This window comes from Taudactylus pleione, unplaced genomic scaffold, assembly GCF_031769625.1.
Source record: "Taudactylus pleione unplaced genomic scaffold, aTauple2 ptg000086l, whole genome shotgun sequence".
Classification (NCBI taxonomy): Eukaryota; Metazoa; Chordata; class Amphibia; order Anura; family Myobatrachidae; genus Taudactylus; species Taudactylus pleione.
This window is the reverse complement of record NW_028284488.1, coordinates 12,203,525-12,224,116: the sequence shown is the minus strand read 5'-3', so window position 1 is coordinate 12,224,116 and position 20,592 is coordinate 12,203,525. Positions and strand designations below refer to the sequence as shown.

General features: G+C 38.9%; 1 pseudogene; it reads left to right on the top strand.

Moving 5' to 3' along the window:
• The first annotated feature begins 1,385 nt into the window (after positions 1–1,385).
• On the top strand, positions 1,386–3,289 carry LOC148529165 (zinc finger MYM-type protein 1-like; annotated as a pseudogene).
• Positions 3,290–20,592: the final 17,303 nt, after the last annotated feature.

The following is a 20,592-nucleotide window of genomic DNA, read 5'->3' as shown; positions in this document are numbered from 1 at the left end:
ATGTAATCTAATCGAGTAATTAAAAGATATGTCTAATCAAAATTGTATCCACAGATCTGATACACTATATAGTATGATACTATATATTTAAAAGTGCATGAGGCTTGTTTTAGAATAGAATCCTCATATAAGTCTCTTTCTAACAGGTGTGTCAAACTCTAGAAATGTCGCCTAAAAAATCTGGGGCACAAAATCGAAAAAGAAAAAAGAAGGAAATGCTCCAGGACCTTCAAAGTTCAAAAACAATGGCTTTGTTCTTAAGGTAGGAAAAAAAGATTACACCAAAATTACTCGAACAGCAGAAACTGTCGCCTGGTGAAGATGATGTAGTGGATATTACTGAGGAGCTGATTTGCATGTGATGATTGTGCCACAAGTCTCATGTAGTAGATTACCTGGGAATGCTGATGCAGCAGATATTACTGATGAGGCAGACTTGCCTAGTAGTAGATTACATGTTGAGGATATTACAGCTGATATTACTGAGAAAGCTGTGTTGGATGTGTCGATTGAGCAACTAGTCTCAGGTAGACTAATACCTGGGGATGATGATGCAGCAGATATTACTAATGAGGCTGACTTGCATGTGTTGATTGAGCCACAATTCTCAGGTAGTCAATTACCTGTTGAGGATATTACAGTGGATATTACTGAGAGAGATGTGTTGAATGTGTCGATTAAGCCACTAGTCTCAGGAAGTCAGTTTTCTGGTGAAGATGATGCAGCTTGTACTACTGTGGAAGCAGAGCTGAATGTGTCGATTGAGCCACAAGTCTCATGTAGTAGATTACCTGGGGATGCTGATGCAACATATATTACTGATGAAGCTGACTTGCATGTGAATGAGCCACATGTATCGGGTAGTCCGTTTCCTGGTGAAGATGATGTAGCTGACACTTCTATGGAAAATGAATTGAACATGTCCTGTGAACCGCAAGTCTCATGTAGTCAATTATCTGGTGAAAATTATGTGGCTAATATGACCGAAGAGGCTGTGTTGAATGTATCGATTGCGCCACAAGTCTCATGTAGTCAAGTGGTTTTGAAAATTGATAACCAATTTGTAAATAGGTACAAAGAAATCTCTTTCTGGCCCAAGTCAATAGATAGTAATATACGTGACCACATTGTTATGGAAGGACCACAACCTCTTCCATCCTCAAATTTTTTGCTATCCTAAGGATAAAAAAAATAGGCACTTTTCAACTTCCTATGGAATACGTATACTACAAAATAAAGAAAAAGTAACCAGGCGATGGCTTCAATATTCCGTATTGTCTGACAAAGTATACTGCTTTTGCTGTAAATTGTTTGTTTCAAAACCCAAATCCAAACTTGGAATTGATGGGGTTAATAACTGGCAACATATTGGTGCATATTTCAAAATGCATGAAGGATCTCCAGAGCACTTTCAATCTAGTGAAAAGTGGCTTTCTGCAGAAAGATACCTAACTAGAAACAAAGGCATAGATAAAGACATGCAAGTTCAAATACAATCAGAGACCAGTCGCTGGAAGGCTGTACTGGAGAGAATCATGGCAGTCGTGGTATTTCTTGCAAAAAATAATTTGGCTTTTCGTGGCAAATGCAATAAATTATTCACATCCAATAATGGAAACTTTTTAAGCCTAATAGAATTATTAGGTAAATTTGACCCAGTTATGTTGGATCATTTATGCAGAGTGACATCTGAAGACATCCATAGTCATTATTGTGGCAATCTCATTCAGAACGAACTCATCAATTTAATGGGGAGTCAAGTGAAAAATGCAATTATTGATAGGGCCAAAGAGGCAAAATATTTTTCAGTTATTTTGGATTGTACTCCAGATGTTAGCCATACAGAACAGTTGTCACTCACCATCCGATTTGTACATATTGCACGAGAAGACATCTCTGTTAAGGAACATTTTTTATCTTATCGTCCAGCAAATGACACTTCTAGCAAAGGACTTGTCGATCTTCTTTACTGTGAAATCTCAGCATGTGGTCTCGACATGGACAATTGCCGTGGACAGGGGTATGACAATGGAGCCAACATGATTGGACTTAACAAAGGTGTCCAAAAGCGAGTACTTGAGCAATATCCTCAAGCTTTTTTTAACCCATGTGGCTGCCACAGCTTAAATTTGGTAATCTGCGAGCTGCAAAATCTTCGGTGAAATCCGTTTCTCTTTTTGGAGTACTTCAGACACTGTTTAATTTGTTTGCATCATCAACAAAACGATGGAGCATTCTGAGGGAACACGTCAAAAAAATTTCGTTGAAAAAACTATGTGAAACCCGATGGGAATGCAGAATTGAAAGCTTGAAAGCAGTCCGGTACCAGTTAACTGAGATACATGGGGCTCTCTTGAACATGGAAGAAAAGATTGATGATCCATCATTATCATCAGAGGCCAAGTCACTTGCTTTACATTTGGAAGAATTCAGTTTTATTCTGACGCTTATTATTTGGTATGACCTTCTCTTCCAAGTAAACATTGTAAGCAAATCCATGCAGTCTAAGTCTATTGATCTTCCACTTTGCAACAACCTACTTGAGGTCTGTATCAACTTTGTGAAAAAGTATAGAAGTTCTGGCTACATATCTGCTATGATTACTGCAAAAGAAATAGCCACAGTTTTAGGGATTGAGCCAAAGATAAATATGCTACAAAGACAGAGAACAAAGAAAAGAATGTTTGAGTATGAGGCCCATGATGAGACTCCTCAAGATGAAGCTCGTTTCAAATCAACAGTATTTTACCCACTGATTGACAACATGACTTCTTCTCTTGAAAGGCGTTTTGTTCAACTGTCCAAACACAACAAAACATGGAGCTTTCTCTACAACATCAAGATGTTACCTGCAAAGGAATAGCTGCTTAAACGGTGCAAGCACTTGGAGCATATGTTGAGCATTAATGATTCAACACAAGATTCTGATATTGATGGGTTTCAGTTGTCAGAGGAACTAAGATACATTCAGCCTACAATTGTGCAAAATTCTATCACACCCCTTGAAGTGCTGCATCACATTTATCAAACAGAGACTCAAGGGTTATTTCCAAATGTATGGGTTGCGCTAAGAATCTTACTGACTATTCCAATTACAGTTGCTAGTGGTGAAAGAAGCTTTAGTAAATTAAAATTGATAAAGACATATTTACGGTCCACAATGTCTGAGGAGAGACTATCAGCTCTTGCTATATTGTCTATTGAGAGCGACATGGTAGAAAATATAGATTATACTAAGGCAATACAAAGTTTTGCAGATGCAAAGTGTAGAAAAGTGCCATTTGTGTAACAAAAAATTAAATTTCAATCCAAATGATTGCCCTTTGACCATTTTTAGATTTGGAGCACTTAGTGCAAGTGATATCTGTGGACCTTTTTGTCTTATGGTGCACTGTAGAAGTTCTTGACCTCTTTCTTGTGATTAAAGTGTTTTTGTCTTAAATTACCTCTTAAGTACTACAACATTTATCTTGGTTTTGAACTGAGGGTTTATTTGGAGCACTTAGTGCAAGTGATATCTGTGGACCTTTTTGTCTTATGGTGCACTATAGAAGTTCTTGACCTCTTTCTTGGGATTAAAGTGTTTTTGTCTTAAATTACCTCTTAAGTACTACAACATTTATCTTGGTTTTGAACTGAGTGTTTATTTGGAGCACTTAGTGCAAGTGATATCTGTGGACCTTTTTGTCTTATGGTGCACTATAGAAGGTCTTGACCTCTTTCTTGGGATTAAAGTGTTTTTGTCTTAAATTACCTCTTAAGTACTACAACATTTATCTTGGTTTTGAACTGAGGGTTTATTTGGAGCACTTAGTGCAAGTGATGTCTGCGGACCTTTTTGTCTTATGGTGCGCTATAGAAGTTCTTGACCTCTTTCTTGTGATTAGTGTTTTTGTCTTAAATTACCTCACTACAACGTTTATCTTGGTTTTGAACTGAGGGTTTATTTGGAGCACTTAGTGCAAGTGATATCTGTGGACCTTTTTGTCTTATGGTGCACTATAGAAGTTCTTGACCTCTTTTTTGTGATTAAAGTGTTTGTCTTAAATTACCTCACTACAACGTTTATCTTGGTTTTGAACTGAGCGTTTTTTTGGAGCACTTAGGGCAAGTGATGTCTGTGGACCTTTTTGTCTTATAGTGCACTATAGAGGTTCTTGACCTCTTTTTTGTGAATAAAGTTATTTAATTTTGAACATGATAAAAGATGAACAAATTTTGTCCTGGGTGCTTGCGTAAAGTAATTCTTAATGTGCATTTAATACAAGTGAAACATGTTGACTTTTTATTTTAATTTAAGAAGTATATATTAATAAATGTAAACTATATAATATATACCAAGTGAACTTGAATAAAGGTTATAAATGTTTTTTTTGCAACTAAAGGCTTTTGACTGTTTTGAATAAACTATCTATATTTCAAATTCTATTACATTATATTTAAACAATTTTGACAAAATCACACAACAGAGGTTTTAGTGAAAATATTATAATGGGGGGGCGCATTTTGAATGCTCGCACTGGGAGCCAAATTGGCCAGAAACTGCCCTGATTAATAGGCCCCAGAACGAGCAATGTTTGACTTACCCCAAGAGTATGTGAAATAAAGTGTTTGCAGTGTCTTGGTAGAGTTCTGGCATACCTCCCAACATTTTGGATATGGAGAGAGGAAAGCTCTCTGTGTGTACCGTAGTCGTGTGTACAAAAAGGGGATGTGGCCAAGCAGGGTGGGGGATGTGTCCATTTTTAAGCATACCCAGCTCTTCCTGAGTTGCTGCACAGCCCCCAGTCCCTCTCTCTAGTGTGCAGTATCCATTCACCATCGCTCTGCTATGTTGAGCAGCAGGTGAGAGGGAGACCTTCCAAACTTCACCTCCTTCCCCAACACCCCCCCTGTGGTGCACTATAGCCCACGGGTGGGATGGTGGAAGAGTACCCAAAAATCAAGACAGTCCCGACAAACTCAGTATATTGGGAGGTCAATTCATAGATTAGTCATTTTGGGCTGAATAAACTGTAAAAAATATGACATTTGTTTTCTGCCATTAGCAGAGCTACCAATAGCCAAGGCCATTGAAAAGCTGTCAGATCTCAACACTTCCTTTACCCAGTTGGCTATTTCAGTGCAGGCTGTTGCTCTCTGTCCCAGTAATGACAGACAGCTGTTAATGCTAAGTATTAGGAGTTCAAGGAAGGTACATAGCACAATTATAGGGCCTACTAATGTTAGCACAAAAGAACTGATGCAGAGTGAGCACGACTACATTAGTTTGTATTTTGTGTGAATTCCCACTGCGCATTATCAGAAAGTGAAAGCATGCTAATGTGACTATGCAGACACACACACACATTTGTACTTATCAAACCTTACTACCAGGCAGAACAGTTATATGGTTATGTGGTTTTCTCACATGGGGCCTGATCCGATATGTATACTTATGCAACCAGTGCTGTGATCCCACATGCAGCTGCTTTGCAAAAAATGCAAATGTCGCAGACAATGGGAAATCTATTGTGATGTCCACCGGAGCCATCGCAAATCCGAACAACTGTGTACACATACGCAACCGCCGTCGCAGATCATTCGATAATCACCCATCTTGAATAGCCCTATGGTCGTGCAGAATTAATTGAGACGTTAGAACCACTTTATCTGCATACGGAATCGAAGTTGTACACCGAGACATGCCCCGATAATGGTTGCAATGTGTCTGCGTTTTTGCTGCCACTCCCGGTAACCACCCCCAAACAGTCCCTGAATGTCAATCTGCAAATAAATCCTCACGGCAAGAGGCATTGCTAAGGTACCTTGGTGCGTGCGCAGTGTGACTGTTCGATGAACTGCGTAAATATCGGCATTTTGTGGCAAGTTCATGCAAATTCCGCCCATGCAGACCAGCAAGTAGATGCATATATACCTGTTAGGAGGCGCTTCTATTGCACCTGCTGCAAGATAGGTGCAAATATAAACTGACTTGTATTAAACCAGTGGCTTATGCTGCCAGTGCAGAGGTGTATGCATCTCAGGATTCATGTATAGGAATTTCTGGTGTATTTTGCCTCCAGTGGCTTATGCTGCCCATTATGCTGCCGTTTCATCCCATGCATCTTTTTTTTTTAAGATCCATGAAAGAGTTCTCCCTTTGTACCACAACATGATTTACTGTATTACAGAAAAGCAAACTTTGCAGAACAAGTCACTGAGTTAGTACATAGGCATACTTTAAAACATAATTATTATATTTTCATGAACATTTGCAGAACTGCGAGCTGATATATTAATAGTACATTTTATAATCTCTGTTACAACAGTTTAAAGCAACCTTACACAATTGCCCCTACATCTGTAAGGAACATACAGAACAAGTACACCCTGAACACGCTGAGCTTTATTTTCCTCCCTACTAGTTCCCAATTAATGTTTTATAGCCGGGAGAAAATCTTCTAAGTATTGGAAAAATATAAGAATTGGTCAGGATTTCTTCACGCCAGAAACATTTATAACATGATTACAAGTAATTATCAATTTTGTACGGTATAAAACTTTGGGAGCGTATTTGTTCTTTGTCTTTGTAGTTGTGCCTGCATTGAGTAAATAATATTGTTGTAGCTTGTAGTAGCATATACTGATGTCTAGACAAAGCATTTCTGTTTATAACCCATTTTGTTGTTTTAACTTCCACGCATCAGTAAACTGAAACCCATTTTGACAAGTATTCATTTATATAACAAATATGTGACATGTTTATTTTCATTCTTGTTAGAACCTTTGCTGGTATTTAGTGACTGATTTGCACTGAATAATGGCAAGTATGCATATATAAGGGTGCCACTATCTACACTGACATTACTCAAATTCATTGCTCTACTCCTGTTTACACCTTATTTAACATCTAATATTACTGATGATTATGTGTCACTTTTAGTTTATATATAGCACAATTAACTTACACTTAAATTAACTCAACAGATTATTAATATTTCCCTTATCATGCGTCTCGTGCCCCTTAACCTCTTGCCAGGCTAGGCTTTCCCTGACATGTTTGAATCTGATGCGACCCATCAGAAATGTCCTGAGCACCCATGTCTCCTACTCCAGTATCTGCCAATCACTGCTGAGCACAGTAATCGGCCTAGCGGCACCCCCAACTGGTGGCTACAGAGAGATGTAATGAAAGGAGCCGCTCTGCTCCTGCGTATACCCAGCAGCTGCCGAAAAATGCAAAGTCACAATGGTCCCAATTATCAATGGTCCCGATGTATCACATGTCGACGTTTAAAAAAACAATATTAATGTTATGTGTTTAAAAAAATATAATTTTTTTTAAATAAAATCATGTTGGATAAGTTATAAATAGCTGTTCTTGACCTAATTCAATGATAAAAAAACCCCAACAATTTCTGAGCAGTTTTTGGAAAAAATATTAGCCAGTGAAGTGGTTAATTTTCAAGCAGCATCAACAATTCATCCCATGTACTTTCCATATTAACATTCTGGGCATATTCTAAGAACACATCTGATCATTAATCAGATTCTTACAAATTTACTTATGCAATATAAATAAAATGTGTCTCTCTTGAACACAGAACACCACTAAGGTATTAGTTCAGGCATAATGTTAACTTGTTTATATAATGCTTCCCCTCTATAGACTGCCCCCCTTGTGGTCCATTATAATGCTGTTAAAAGGTTTAAAGGGAGATGTATCAAACGTTTGAGATAAAATAGATAAGTTGCCTATAGCAACTAATCAGCTTCTCACTGTCAATTATCTAGTACAGTCTATAAAATGATAGTTACAAACTGAATGGTTGCTAAAGGTGACTTCTCCACTTAATCTATCTTGAACGTTTGATACATCGCTCCCTAATTATTCACCTAATGCACATCCACAGCTTCCTCTGAGCCCTTGCACTGGCTCCATTTATCTCTAAGTATAAAATTCAAAGAATTATCTTTAACCTACAGAGTGTTCATAAAGAGTGGAAATATAGGTGAATTTACATTATAAATAGTGTATTAACATTACATTACAATACATGATATTGTATGTTCAATGACATGTTCAAGTGTTGTCCCCCATTAGCAAGGCACAGTTCAATGTCCTTTGCTAAATTGCAACGAACATGGCATTAATACAGTATTTCTAGTATGGTATCCGGTCTAAAGATGTACAATAAAAAGGTAGACAATATCTTGATAGACACCAGATGCTACACAGGCAATAGGTCGACAGGGACAAAAGGTCGACAGGGACAAAAGGTTGACACACTAACGGTCGACATGTAAGAAGGTCGACCTGTACAAATGGTCGACAGGGCCGATATGTTGATGTGCATATGGTCGACATGCAAATGGTCGACACATGATTTTTTGTTTTTTTTAGGGTTTGGCACTTACCCCAACAGTTAAGGTTAGGCACTTACCACAAGAGTTAGGGATAGGCACCAAGAGGGAGGGTTAGAGTTAGGCACTTACTGGAGCATTAGGGTTAGGCACTAGAAGGGACGGTTAGGATTAGGGTTAGGCACCAAGGGGAGGGTTAGGGTGAAGATAAGGGTTAGAAAAAAAAGCACGTGTCGACCATATGCATGTCGACCTTTTGACCATGTTGACTATTTGTACCTGTCGACCTTCTTACATGTTGACCTTTAGTGTGTTGATCTTTTGTCCCTGTCAACCTTTTGTCTGTCTAACATCTGGTGTCTTAACATTAACACATTGTAACAGTTTATCCACATTGGTATGTACAGCATATGCTAGAGCCCAAGTGTCTGCTCGTTTAGTCCCAGCGTCCAAAAGACGCCCTTCATAGACATATAGATTTGTCTTTTAGTATGACACATATAAAAACAAACAACATATAGTGCACACTATACAGCGTGCACCGTGTGTCTCCTGACGCGCGTTTCGCTGGTATGCTTAATCATAGGAACAGATTTAGTATTTGCATATTGTGCATGCAACAAACCATAAAACACATGTCCCTATTTTACAGACACCCGAGAATTATGAATAACATGACGATGTTATGAATTAACGAAGTAGATTACATCTGAATAGTGTGATAATAATTTTAATAGTACGGTTATGTATACTAAATATTAAAAACTATAAATACAAATTAAAAACAAAAATAATATTTTGCTTATTTATTTTAAGGATATATTAAAGGTTATATTTTAGATGTATCAGTGCTAATAATTGTTGTTAGTAGATGTAGAGATATTACAAGATTTAACATAATTTGTTCTGTGAGTGCCCCGATATAGGAATAGTTTCTTTCTCTTGTTTTGTATATTTATTTTTATTCCTGGGTGCACCTCCCCACCATTAATATAATAATAGAAAATAATCCAACTAAATATCTTTGACTGTATATATTAGGGGATAGGATGAATTCTAAGCATTAAGTGTAGTTCTGTGCGGAAAAGAGCATCTTCTTCTTGAAAATAAGGGATACTGTCCAGTCCCTCCAAAAGATAAATAAAAAGAAGATAAAGGGATTTGTCTACACTGGTATTAACATAAAATAATCCAAAAAGCTGTATTTAACATAATAATTTGTTATAAAAATCAATGAATTATATAAATATTAAATTTACTGAACTGCAGTTCATTTAAAAAAAAAATGTACATATTGCACCATACATAGGAGAAACATTGTTGGTACTATAAAAACAATATTACCAGGGTAAGATACAACGTAATATAAATGTTCAATTGAGGTCTGTGAATTCACAACAATTATCAAACAATCGGATCCTTTATCACAATTCCTAATAAAAGTCTGATTGAGAATATTAGAGGAGTTCCTTGACCTTAAGTATTATCTGAAAGAAATCCTCCCCAGTTAGTGTGTTCCAAAATGGAATGTGGTAACAATACTGTTCATAGATCCAGTATGCTGATCTGTAGGATTGCCCACATCAAATATACTCTTAATGTGGAATATGGGACCCACTCAGGTAGATGTGCCACTAAAGACTCCACACAGTCAATCCGATGATGTGTGGTACTGGAGCAAGAATCCCCACTGTAAGGTGCAGCGTGCACTGTGAGCAACCTAATAACAACCACCCGGTAACTGCCGACCTTTGGTGCAAATGTGAATATTGTAGCAAATAAGTCATTAACTACTGTATTACTCAGGAGAATCGCTCTCCTGCTTCCAGTATGGTAGCACCGATTAGCAGCAGTAAGTACAGCTGAAATGAGCATCCAGATAAAGACAGATGGAGCAATATGAGTAGAGCAGCATTCAGGCTCTCTCCCTTCTCACAAAGGCTTTATCAAGAGGCAATTGTAACTATTATTAGGATTTTAAAGGCACGATTGTTCGATAATTGTTGTGAACTTACAGACCTCAATTGAACAATTCCATTATTATATGTTTCTATGCTTGTATAAAGTTAGTCAAATTTGACTCTATCCTACAGTACATACAGTATGCAACCTCATCTCAAAATAATTATTTCCCAACTACCCACTATGTTAGTCTCAAGAGTTGATTCCCGCTCCTTCAATTGTTATACCTCACATGAATAAATGAATACATACTGGACTACTGTAGAGTAGCCAGGGTCAAGCTACAGATGTGTCTTTATTCACCTAGCGTTTTTAGGTACCCAAATGCAACATATTGAATTCAGAAGATATGGGCTGTTGTAAAGACCTGAGTGACTAAGGGCCAAATCATTATGGTCAGATGACAGGGTTAGAGTATTTCTGAAATCGTAAGGCCTTGTGAGGTGCTCAAGGTCAGGCATGGTAAGTACATACCAATATTGGCCCAAGAAGTAAAAAATCGCGAACCACCAATAACGTGTTGGGCAGCCAAGACTCAACAATGTGAAAGGTCAACAAAGGCTTTCCTTTCTAGTATAAAACCAAATAGCACAAATATTAGCGGCCGCTCATTGGCTGGAACCCATATGGGCTTAGCCAATGATCGGCTCCTCCACATGGGTCCCAGCCAAAAAGCGGCCGCTAATGTTAAGCCGCCGCTGATTGGCTGGCTCGCCTGGCACTGATGATAGCTCAAGTCCGGAGCTGTCATTAGCGATACTGTAACAATATGCTGTAGCGTCTTGTTACAGTGTGTCCAAGGCCATATTTGGATTACTGCGGAGAACATCTTGGGACAAAAGAGTATTGGAACTTTTTTTACAGGTACTTCCATTGGATACTTTACGTTGAGAAGGGGACGTGAACATCTGGAATAAGATGAGTATGTGTGTGTGTATGGATGTAATAAAACTTTACTTTCACGGTGTGTGTTTTGTTTTTTTGACACATTTCGTTACAGGTGACCTACAGGCAGAGACGTAACTAGACTTTTTGGTGCCCTGTGCCAGAAAGAACATTGGCGCCCCCTCTCATTTTTTAAAGGGACATAATGCACCCAAAAAAGGGGAATGACCGCATGGGGAAGTACCAGGGAAGAGATAGGAGAGGCCAGGAGCTGCTGGGATGAAATAAGAGGAAGCTACAAGTGAGAATGATAATAAACAGAAATTTTACAGGCCCAAACAGCACCCCCTGACCTGTGGTGCCCTGTGCGATGGCACCGGCCGCACTACCCTAGCTACGGCCCTGCCTATAGGTACCAGTGGCCCCTTAATGCCCTGCATGCTGGTACTTGTGGTTCTCCAAGTACCAGCATGCAGAGGAGGTTTGCTGGGACCTGCAGTTCTACTGTAAAGACAATGTTGTTAATTCAATTTTTAACTCTACACCTACACTATCAACCCGCCACCCACCGCCCAGGGGTGGCGGGGATAGACCTGGGCTATCAGCCTAGGCTAGGGGTTCCCTGGAGAGGTGGATCCCATTATTGAAGGGGTCCCCAACTCCCCAGGGATCCCCAGCCTGGAATGACTAGTGGTCAGGGCTAATGCTGCGGCTGGGGGGCCCGGTGAATGGGCTCCCCTGGCTGTTGCATGAGTCCCCCGCTAGAAAGGGTCCAGTGCTGGTTTTAATTATAGGGGTACCCCTATACAAATTGTTTACCCCTATAATTAAAACCAGGACTGGCCCTGCAGCCTGGTGCCTCTACTCGCTTTGTTCCCCGTCATTTTAGGTACCAGGACAGGCTGATTAAACCTACTTAAACAAGTTAAAAAAAACATACACAAATCAAAAATAGGGGGAAGGGGTGCCAATGCTCTTTCTAGCACAGGGCACCAAAAAGTCTAGTTACGGCTCTGGTTTGTGTGCGGCATGACATTACCTGCACCTCTGAATCAGGCCCTGTTTTTTTAGCTGTACAGTTCAAAGAAAAAGAAGTGAGAACCTCTGCAACAAGTTATATACTAAACATAGCTGGCCATAAAATGATTGCACGGATAACATATTTTACAAATAGCACCTAATACACTGATTCTCCTCTCTGCTTTTTTAAAAGTTCTCACTTGTTCAAATAAATTCAGAAAAGTTACCATAAAAAAATGTGTTTTTATTTTAAAATAAAAGAGTTCTAAAATATAAGGTATCAATTTACAGAAACGTATACAGTAGTACAATGCGTTTATTCTATGGCTAATTCTTTTAAAAGTTATAATCATATTCAGATGTGGTTTTCCTTCTTTATATGGTCTGTCAGTGGCGAGACAGAAAGCTTAATGGGAGGGTGGGGGAGTAGGGTACCTACTGTAGGTCTCTGTTACTGTTCTGTCTGGCTGTTAATGTTCACAGAAGAGGTTTATTACTGACTACTCCCTGCTGATACCATGTGTACATTCTTAACCCCGATCCAGGTTTCCTCCCCCATCTATGCATTGAAAAATTATACTGCACCGACAATAGTAGGTTCCCTGGTGATAAATATAGAATGCATGGCAGACTATATAGTGCAAAGGTTACAATATCATTTCTTTGCAATGTATATATATTTTTAACAATTCTAATATTTCTGCAAAAAACATAATTCACGTGTAAAAGTATTTTCAATTAATAACACTATTCAAATACTATTCAAGTTTTAACACTGACCACAAAGTCTTATTTTTAAGTTAGTGAAAAATGTTTTGTTATATATCTTTCTATTTCAGGTTTTTTATATGACCTATATGTTTATGTTGGGCCACATGTTGTTAGCTGAACACTAACAGTGTTAGCATATAGCATATAGTTTAAGTGAAATTGTTGAAAATAACCTCACCCACCTTAATCCCACTAATTCAATTGTTAATATTCTACACCACTGGTTCCCAAACTCTACAAGGCACTCTAACAGTCCAGGATTTAAGGATATCCATGATTGAGCACAGTTGATTAAATCAAATTGAATGAGGTAGTAATTAAATCACCCCAGCATGGATATCCTTAAAATTTGGACTTTTAGGGTGCCTTGAAGTTTGGCTACTACAACCTGCTTTATAAGTAGGCTTACCATACAGTCCCTCTAAACCGGGACACTCATGCCTGGCTGACTTCAAGTCTGGATTTCACCTGGTTTTAATGAGCCACATAACCTGTGTAATCCATTAGTGTCCAGGTTTAATGGGATGATAATGGTAAGCCTATTCATATGGTGCAGGACAATTTATGTTGTTAACTTTGTACCTCTGTTAAATTGGATGAACAACATAACTGTATCCATAAGATGGACATGTAGGGGCTTCTGTAATGTCTGAGTGATGCAGGCTTTGGCAAGATTCTGGAGAGTCTGCCCGAATTTTTAAAGCTGCAATCATTTAACAGCCAAAACCAACCTGGTTTTGCATTTTAAATGATTGCCACTTTATTAAATATCCCTCTCCCACTGTGGGGTCCCGAAGAAGGGATAGGATTGCATTAACTATAACTATTGCATTAACCTTCTTACACACCACAGGGACAGGCTCCTTTACAGATCTTTTTCAGTGATTTGCAAATAATTTTCAGCAAACACAGATCTGCCAATCTTGAAAGGCCCATCATTTTACTAGTAACGGTCTGCAAATTCGCTGATCATCTCCATAAACTAGTATATATATTTGTCCTAAAAAAGAAGATAACTACTGCACTAGTCCTTATATTGTTATATTCTTCAAAAAAGAAAAGAAGAAGAGAACCCCATATAATTGGAATATGTATTCTATGTACCTATTCAGTGCTGGGGGTGCTGCCAACTGACAACCAGTTAAAGTATTCAGATTCAAGAGACAGAAAGAAGTTGTCCTATGGTGGTGCACTAGTATAAATTAAAATATAATTTTTTTTTCTCCATAAAAATGTGGATACTTGCATCAAAAAAGTTAAAAAACTTTTTATGTACAAAAACATATATTTGTGAAGACAATACAAATAAAGACTGTGTTATTAAAAACCAAAAAGTCCCACTGTGTTTTATTTGGGTATTATCATTTCATATGCCTATGATCTGTTAACTAAATTGTATATTTATAATTATGTGTTCAGCAAAATTGTTCTATTCCAATTTAAAATTATTATCCACCAGTCACACCCGATTCATATATGAAAAACAAATCTGCTATCCTAATATGGAATATAAAGTGAACTTACCAATTGCTTTTCAGTACATGAAATAACTAATTGAAAATGAAAAAATAGATCTTACTATTCACTGGGGGTAAAGGATATCCTGGTTTATTACCCTCTGTTTACAGTAACCCACTAGTAAATGGACAGTACGCATATATCGAGGTCCAAAGCACAATTACCCCATTACAGTGATAGTTCCTCTCGATAGTGTCTCATCATATTGGTGCTGTAAATATGGACAGTAGATCTCACACCACAAGTATTAAGCCACTGGGGGTTATTTTATCTTGGATAATTACCCTCTAATTAGTCCATTGGCATATGGACAATAAACATATATCGAGGTCCAAAAATTAAACTTCCCCTTATAATGTCTCATCTTATTAGTATTATAGTCCATTACTTTAACTTGCACCTTCCATTCTCTCTATATCAGATTGAAAACAAATTACGATGTTAAGTGCATTCATAAAACTGCAATGCTTGAATAATTATGTTTATTCCCTCTTTCCTCCACCCAAAGGGAATCCACAAATGTTATTATACAATTACCATCGAAAATTACTCTTGTAGTATTTGTTGCATAATATTCTTTATAGACAGATCATATATGTCTGCTCCGTTCCTTTTATTAAAACGGATACTGTCTCATTTAATGTATACTGATCAGTATCTAGTATTTCTCATATATCCGTATCTAGTGGGTAACATTATGCCATAAAATGCAAATCCCTTGATGTTCAGGAATTCACAATTCACACCAATATATTGTAAATAACTTAATGGTCACACTTCAAATTCAAAGTTCTAATTATTCCAATATCATCATATAATTGTAAATAATTGGTTAGAGGCACAGATTGTCATTTTCTGTTATGATTATCATACAAGCCCTGATATTTCCATATCTATAAATATTTTCATCGGTAATAACCTGCATGTCTGTTTCATGCTTAATTCAAGCTGCTTGTATCCAACACATTCATTAAATGCAACATTCGTGTTCTATTTTTGTGTCACTATGTAACAACTGAGAGTATCAACTCTCTGTGCCTGTTATATTCCGCAGGCATAAATACTCAGTGGATCAAAGATATTAACAGATTGATTCAAACTGTTTCCTTATCCAGTGCGACCCATGATCAACACATCAGGCTATGGATTATACATTTTCAGATTTCATGTGCACAGCAGGACTACTGCCGACACGTGTTTCGCTGCTACTGAGTTTTCTCAAGGCTAACCTGATTGCCTTGTCCTGTATCCCTTTATTCCCCCTCCTAACCAATCGGCATTGTTCCCGAGGGTCACGTGTCTTCTATAACCTATCCATTCACGGATCCTCAGTTTCAGATCTTTGTATCCTTCCTGGCTGAAATCCACTTTTCACATGTATATGTTTCAACCAATCGGATTACCTTTATATGAGATGTAAACAGTGATACACTACTTTACACATTTAAGCTGCCCATCCACTACTAGATGCGAGGACGATGGCGCGATAACGACATCATAATCGTGCCGTCGTCCCCCAAGGGGTGGAGTGCATACACTGAACGTTCAGACGTTCAGTGTATGCAGATCAATCATCCCCGAACATGGCAACCTGACGGCGGTCGTCAGGTTGACTGTCATGTTCGTGCGATGATAGATGTTAAAAACGACTAGCAGGCACGTGCATCGCTGGTCGTTTTTAACATTTTACTGCCTGATTTGCGGCGATTACCAAGCGATTGAGCGATAACGATGTTCGATATCCCTCATTCGCTAAGTTTAATCGCCTAGTGGATGAGCAGCATTACTCTATCATGGGCATTATCTAGGTAAGTATAATGTTCTTCTCCCTCATTATCTAATGAAGCTCCTCAGACTTTAATCCCTCCCTCCCTGTAATATAATACACATACTGTATATGTTAGTATCCTGATTGATGATAAAACTACAACAAATACATATCCATTGTTACCCCTTTGAGATCCGAATATATCGCTACATTTAATCAATCATTTAGCATCATAATCAAAGCTACCTATTATTAATATCTGTTCTTTTTATGTAGAAATCCTCCATATATTACTAATTACTTATATACTATAACTATATTACTGTGATCCCGTGTACTGTGTGACCTAAAAAAACTTTGATTCAATATTAATCTAATTATATAATCATGACTATAATATAGTGATTCCCAAATATGATGTGTTCTTATATGATTCTCAATAAATAACTACAGTGCAGTGATGCCCGTGTATTATATGACTTTGTGTACATAAAAACATATCAAAGAAATATAGATGTGACTAGTGAAAAAAATATATAAACTTAAGTGTCCTTGTGTTGATTAGTGCTTTGAAAAGACAAATTAATTAAGTGTAAAAACATACACTAGCAATCTACATCCCCAATTTATCTGTGAAATCCAACATGTTAGAAAACCTGATTTAACAATTCCAATCACTGCTTGGTTGAAATCTGTGATCTGTGAATCCCATACATTGCAGAATTGTATTCACAATCATCTTCAAATTGCAGAATTGCCACAATCGATTTCTGATGTATGGGGGCCTTAAGTCCAGAGTATCCTCCATTGATCCATATACATTGTTTATAACACTTACATATAGTCCAGAGTTATAACATATTGAATTCTTTGTTTAGCCAATTGCTAAATTTCCATGAGATATTTAGCAATTTCAAGATTTACAGATGTGTCCATAACACATAACACGTGAGCGCCATGCTACTCTGTAGCGTCGAGCGTCTTTTCTTGCAACTTTTACCTTTACAATGTGTCTTATTCGCAAAGCAACGCAAATAAGACGCACCTGATAAGGTTGGTACTTCCTGGGTGCCTCTCCAGCCACTGCATTTCGTATAGAAATGCATTGGCTGAACATTGATTGGCTAAGAGAGGAAAATCCCCGCTTCTCAGCTAATAAGCAGTTCTCGGAGGGCGTGACACCAAAATGCCAGCTCCTCCTCAGTGACAGAAGTCGGGTGCTGCAGTGCAGTTATGTGAGGTGAGGTAAATGGCTGGGGAGGCACTGGCTGGTATCAGAGCCAGATTTACACATTATAGAAAGGTGCAGCAATATATAGTGCTGGAAATTTGGTGTGTTTTGATCAGGGTTGTGCTGAAAAGGTGGGCAGGGGAGGCAGTGCCTCACCTGCCATACACTTTTTACTCCAGAGTTTTGACTATAAAAATGATTAGAATGATACAAAGAAAATATTTATAATATTTTCTCTCATTTTTACTTATAATTTTTATAGTCTAAACTCTGGAGTATACCTAAGTATGACAGAAAAGGCTGTGCCTCACCTGCCTCACCTCACCTCACATCACTGCTGCAGTGTGACATTGTCCTGCAGCACTCGGTTCCTGTCACAGAGGAGGAGCAGACAGTACAGGCACTAGACTCTGGTGGCACCCCAGCATCTCCTAGGCACGCCACTGGAGTGATGCCATTGAGATTTCCAGCGAGGCCACACACCTTTATGGTAGGTCATGCCCCATTTTCGGACGCACACAGCTCCACATCGTGGAGGGGGGATATGAAGTACGCACCAGGTGTCATCAGACCCAGTGACACCTCTGGGTTCCTCCAATGACTTCAGTGGTGGGAATGAACATTTAATAACCCTGTGACAGAGGGTTGGGTATTTCAGAAGAGAGAAATTAAGAGAGCAGCCAGAGTTGCCATCATAGATATATAAGATAAGGTCGGGAGGATGAGTTTATGGCAACTGTAGAAATAAAAACAGGCATGTAACATAACGGAGGAGAAGGAAAAAAGGGATGGTGGGGGCTGACATTGGTATCTGCATCATGGAGAAAGGAGGACCCAAAATGTACCACTCTACCTACCTTCTTTTGCACACACCTGCTTGAAAGACTGTATTATTAAAGATAAAGGTGAAACAATGTTGTTTACAGTTCCCGACATACAGACTTTATCTTGCCACAAAAGTATTTGAATTTTCCAGCACCTTAGAGGTACAATGATTGGGGACCTCATCTAAAGTGGGACATAATTTACATCTAAGCACAAACAGGTACAAATATGACCAAATCTGCATAGGTAGCAAATGCCATTTTATGCACCCTGCTAGCCAGAAGAAATGGCTGAGGATCAGCAATGGTGCCGCCCACAGAGTTCTGCTCACTACTCGTACACCCCTAGTTACAGCCCTGACTGTGCCTACTGTAAATCTATATTCACTTTGGGGCCAATGCAGAGCTACATGCACATCAGTTTTGCAGATGGATCTTTATAGCACTGTGCATGCTCCACAGAGGAGAGCACTCACCTATGAATGGCTCAGTCGTATGCAGCTCAGTCACTGAATGGACATTATTGGTTGGCAACGAGACTTCACATTTCAGCTACATTTAGTGAGGGCATGTTGACGGGATTGTGGGCTATGCAGATTTGTGCTTATGCAAAGTTCTGTTTCCAGATGGTTCTCCTGACCAAGTATAGGGCTGATGCCTTTGTGCACTGATCATGATGACCACTATGAAACCAGCGGCATACAACTTATATCCACATTTAGGGCCTTATTTACTAATGAGTTTTATCACCAAAACGAGTGATAAATTTCACTGTGTATGATAAATGGTGCTCCAGCCAATCAGCTATCAACTGTCAACTGTTAGGAAAATGACAGTTGGGAGCTGATTGGCTGGAGCACCATTTACCATACACAGTGATATTTATCACTCGTTTTGGTGATAAAACTCATTAGTAAATTAGCAATGCAACTCTGAATTAGCTATTTTATGTGGAAGAGACCCTAAAAAAAGCTTTAATATACTATATTTCTGTAAAAATGTTGTGATTGACCATTTAATATGTGAACCTCTGTTGCTAACTAAGGGGTGTATTCACTGAGCCTTGGTGAGAGATAAAGTGGAGAGAGAATGTACCAACCAATAAGTTCCTGTCATTTGTACAGTGACAGTTAGGAGCTGACTGGTTGGTACTTTAGCTCCCTCCACTTTATCTCTCTCCAAGGCTGAATAGACCCCTTTACTGGGCTTGGAAATAATTTCTGGATAATGAAGACTACTGGATAGTGCTACCATTCACTATCTCACCAGGGGGCCTATTTATCAATTAGGGTTATCCCCCAAAACACCAGTATTTAGGGGTACCCGCAAATATTACATTTCCCCTGAATGTATGTAGAGGGGACCGCAGCAGATATCAAAGAGTGCGTCGGTTTCTGTGCTTGAGACACACAGTGTGTGTCGGTGTATGTGTGTATGAGACAGAGGGCAAAATTTACTAAGCGACGGGTTCTAAACCCCAGCAATTTGGTGGCGGTTTGACTATCTCCAGATTTACTTAGACCCAAACCGATGCAAAACCACCATCAAAACACATTTTAGAATAGAATAGAACAGGGCTAGGCCTAAAATGATTAGTCACTGGTTTTGGTGTCATTTAGCAACCGCCGTCAAGCCGCCACCAAACCCAGGGGCATATTTATAATGGGTGCAGGGTGTGTGGTGCATATGGGCCCCTGGGTCCAGAGGGGGCCCGCACCACACACCTTGCACCCATAATATACTTACCTTTCCAGAGACCCACGTCGGCGCCGGTGTCAGCACTGTAAAAACATCTGGAAAATGGCAGCCTCGTCCATTTTCCCGTTGTTTTGTGCATTCACAGTACAGGGAAAGTTGGTCGCCACTGCAATTTTCCCGGTGACCTACGCATGCGCTATAGATTCTGGGCACACTCTAGTGCCCAGAGTCTATCAGTGCGCTCCCGGCCACTGGAGTGAGAGAAGGGGGCCCGTGATGGAGACTGCACATGGGCCCCTTGAAATGCCCCTGACCAACCCGCTGGGGTTTAGAACCCAATGCTTAGTGAATTTTGCCCAGAGTGTGAGTCAGTTTGTATGCTTGAGACACGGATTGTGAGTCAGTGTGTATGATGCATGGAGTGTGCGTTAGTATGTTTGTGCATGAGACACGTAAAACATTTACTGAATTGCTTGCTAGTCCAGGTCCTTTTTCTGCATGCGGGATCCAGTACAGGGGTATTTTTTTATGTTATACAAGCCCTTATAATATCATACTTACTATTACAT